This window comes from Papaver somniferum, chromosome 5, assembly GCF_003573695.1.
Source record: "Papaver somniferum cultivar HN1 chromosome 5, ASM357369v1, whole genome shotgun sequence".
Taxonomy (NCBI): Eukaryota; Viridiplantae; Streptophyta; class Magnoliopsida; order Ranunculales; family Papaveraceae; genus Papaver; species Papaver somniferum.
Window position 1 is genome coordinate 2,126,267 of NC_039362.1, and position 4,445 is coordinate 2,130,711.

Consider the following 4,445-nt stretch of genomic DNA (forward strand, 5'->3'; position numbering starts at 1 on the left):
ATTTTTTTTTTTTTTTTTTTTTTTTTTAACAAAGAAAATAAAATTTGGTTTTTGAACGGGAGCAGAAGAAAATTTTGGTTTATTTATCCCGGCTTTTCACTACTTTTCTGCTCTTTTTGCTCCGCGACTCATCCGAACTTTATTTATTACCTAAAAATGCAAAATTAATTAATAAAAATATTTATTCTTGAAAACAATGAAAATACAGAATATGGGATAAAATGTAGAATTAATGCATAAAAGATGAGTTAAATGCCAACAAAAAGGGATAGATATATACAATATTTGGCACTCATCAGTACTATGACACTGTATAACAATGATTGAGAACTCTTGTTTTCTCGTTGTTATAGTTACGGATTTTCAACAACTATGATGCTGAACTTACAACCTTTGGGATCATTGGAGTACTTGGAAGTGACGAATATTTCGAGTAATATTGAAGATTAGGCATGTGGAATAGGAGCTACAAAAGTTGATTCATTTATTTTTTGTATTCCATATGTATTGATAGTTTTGTCATTAAAATTGACAAAGGGGGAGATTGTTAGAGCATTGCTCGGTCGAACTCGCATGCGTTGCTATCTCAATCATGTTTGTCAATGTTAGTGATCAAAACTATAAGTCTTGATTCATAGTCTACTATAGCTAAGTCTCGGACTAGGATATAGAGTGTAGTTGAGCTCAAGAACTCCATGGCGATCGTCATATAATACGAAGGACTGCGTTAGGAACTGGTGGAACTTCGTCGACTAAAAGGTATGTGGAGACTTGAACTTATCTATCACTTAAAAGTCTATCTACCCTATCTCCTATCTTGAGACAAAATTCGTTTTGCTATATATACTTTGATTATACACATATGCTATTTCTAGCCGAGTTTATCTCACCTATCTATTTCTCGAAATATTTGTTAGTAAGATTTCGCTTTGGCCAAGTTCATCTTTACCTAGTGACGAAAGTCATGTTATGTTTCAATCACTTTGAAAATTCCTTTGACGAAAAATGGTTTGTGAATAACAACTATACAACGTCTTCTAAGAATGTTTCAATGATTGAAATGAGAGTTTAGATCATATAACCAATGATGGATATAAGCATTGTGTGGTAAAACATATATGTATAAGTCATTTTTCCTTGAACCGAAGTTTACGAACTTTGTTGATCAAGAGAACCGGAACAAGAGCCGTGAACTCAGTCCGCGAATTGGCGGAAGTTCTCGACCCTAGAAAATCTGCTGGAGTTTGAGAACTCCTTCCGGGAACTTAAGTCCGCGAACTAAGTCTGCGAACTTTAGCTGGTTATATCTAAAAACGATTGTTTGTGAACTCATCTATATTAACTAAGCAATGCAAATTGCAAACCGTGGCTATAAAGTTCATGAACCAATTCTAGTGAATCAAATCTTTTTTTCTTCGATTGTGTCTTATGTATTACATAAGATTTCCTTGCAATTGAACAACTCTCTAACTAGTTCATTTGAGTCATTTGAACTAGTTATGGTGAAGAAGAATATGGTTGATATGAAAGTGCTCATATGGCTAACCATTTGGTTAACTATTGTTGAACCAACAAATGTTCATGTTTGGATACGGTTACATTACATTTCATTGGTGTGTAACAAGCTAAGTTTTCGATCCAACGGTTGAAAGATATTAGCTTGAATCTAACCAGGTTTTCATCTAACGGTGAATACTGAATGCTTTGTTACTAAAATAACGTTGATTGCAAACCCTGATTTGAAAGGCTATATAAGGAAGAACTCTCGCAACTGGGAAACCTAATCCCCACACCTCCTGTGTGATACTAGTTGTATTATCTAGAGTCGATTCTCCTTTAACCTTTGGTTTCTTCTTAAAAACCAGGTTAACGACTTAGACTTCATTGGGATTGTGAAGCCAGACCGAAACTACTTTCTCGTAGTTGTGTGATATGATCTTGCTGATTCTATCGTTTTGAGTACGATCGTAACGATTGGCTTGAGATTTATATCTCCGATAGGAAAGATACAAAAGTAATCACAAACATCTTCGTCTCATCGTTTGTGATTCCACAATATCTTCTTTCGCCGCGTCGATTAAGATTATTGTGAGGTGATTGATAATACTAGGCTGTTCTTCGGGAATATAAGTCCGGGTTATCAATTGGTTCTTGTTCACCTCGATTTATCAAAAGACGGAACAAAACTTGTAGGTTTATCTGTGGGAGACAGATTTATCTATTCTGTAGACTTTTCTGTGTGATACAGATTTGTTTATTAAAGTCTTCGACTTTGGGTCGTAGAAACTCTTAGTTTCGGGTGAGCTCAGCTAAGGGAATCAAGTGTGTAGTATCCTGTTGGGATCAGAGACGTAAGGAGCGCAACTGTACCTTGAATCAGTGTGAGATTGATTGGGGTTCAACTACAGTCCAGACCGAACTTAGTTTGTAGTAGGCTAGTGTCTGTAGCGGCTTAATACAATGTGGTGTTCAATCTGGACTAGGTCCTGGGGTTTTTCTACATTTGCGGTTTCCTCGTTAACAAAATTCTGGTGTCTGTGTTATTTTTATTCCGCATTATATTTTGTTATCTAATTAAAATATCACAGGTTGTGTGTTTGAACCAATCAATTGGAAATCCGACCTTTGGTTGTTGATTGAAATTGATTGATACTTAAACATCGGTCTTTGGTACCTTGCAAGTGATTTCTCTTGTATTCAATAAGACTCGCAGATTTCTATTTGCTTGAAAAAGAATTGAATCAAGAAAGAGAGATATAACTCTTTGATATACTTTATTAAGATTGAGTCTAGTTGATTCTATTGAAAGTATATTGGAGTTTGTCCATACAAATTTCTAATCGAAATATTTGGTGAGGTTGTTAGACCCCCGTTTTTTCACATCAGGTCGAATCATTTATAAGGGATTTTAGTTGTATTTGCATGGAGAGCCTTTTGTACATCAGGTCGAATCATTAATTGGTATCTCCACCCTGTTGGAACAATTTTAGTTTTATCCTCAAATTCATTCTTTAATTTTTCTTCACGAATCATTAATAATTTCGTGTATAGGTGATGCATGAAACATGGATTTTCCTTCTTACCGGAACCTAGATATTATCTCGACGACATCATCATATCAATTCTTCACGATATTCTTCTGCATCCTCGATTAGTTTGATTATACGTTTGTCACCTTTCGATTTAGACCTTCCTAGAGGGTGATATGGAGTATATTGTTGCGTTTGTCCTCATCTCGGTTGATGGTTTCCAAGTATGCGTAAGCATAGCCGTTCATTGCATAACTTGGGTTGTATATTTGACCTCGCCATTTTTTTCTCCGGACTTCCTTACCACCTGCTGGACCTTTTGTTTGTTTGACTTTCGGAACTTGCACTATCATCTATTGAGACACATTTTGAAATAATCGTCATTGTATATATTACATGAACACAAAATTTTCATTGGTTATTATAGACGGTGCAAACGATTTTATTCAACTGAAAAGTATCACTGAAGTTTCAATGAAAAAATGATTTCGAAACCCTACACCACTGCTTCCGCGTGCAAACTAGTATCTCCACCCTGTTGGAACAATTTTGTCATCCCACCAACACTCTATTTAAAGTCACTATAATCGGATTTTCTTTTTTCCTATCTAAATCGGTGCCCTTATTTTAGGAACAATTTATGATGGTATCCCTTTCACTTGGTATTTTACGGAATCCACTAAAACAATCCTCAAAGCTTGACACATTCATTGAAACACCGTACATCACAAACAACCCTTTTCATTACGATCGACTAAATCTTTGATCGATTAAATTATAAATTAATTCGATCCTTTTTATTACGATAATTAGCACAAGAATTTTCAGGGGTGGATCCCTCGTATTCTATAAATTTGGACAATACTGAACTGGGATATAATACTGTAGATATGAACAAGATGTTGTATTGCATTTCTGGAAGGGATATAAAGGCTCGCTGGAAGGGATATTTTGATTACCTTTTCAACGCTGAGGCAGTAACCCAACAATAAACATGGTGGGTTCCAGTGAACCGGTGGACCCACAAGAGGAGGATATCCCAATCATCCTCGAAATTGAGGTAAAATAGGCCCTAAAAGGAACCAAGAGAGGGAAGGCACTGGGACCTGATAACATCCCCATGGAGGTGTGGAGTCCCTGAGAGAAAGGGATTACTTGGTTGACCAAGCTTTTTAATAGTATCTGTAGGTCGAACCAGATGCCTAATGAGTGGCGAAGAAGCGTCATTGTCTCGATCTTTAAAAATAAAGGGGATATCCAGAACTGTTCTAACTACAGGGGCGTCAAACTTATGAGACACACGATGAAACTTTGGGAACGCGTAATCGATCGTCGCCTACGTGGTAAATCTAGTGTTACAAAGAATCAATTTGGGTTTATGCCGGGGAGATCCACTACCGAAGCGATTTTCCTGGT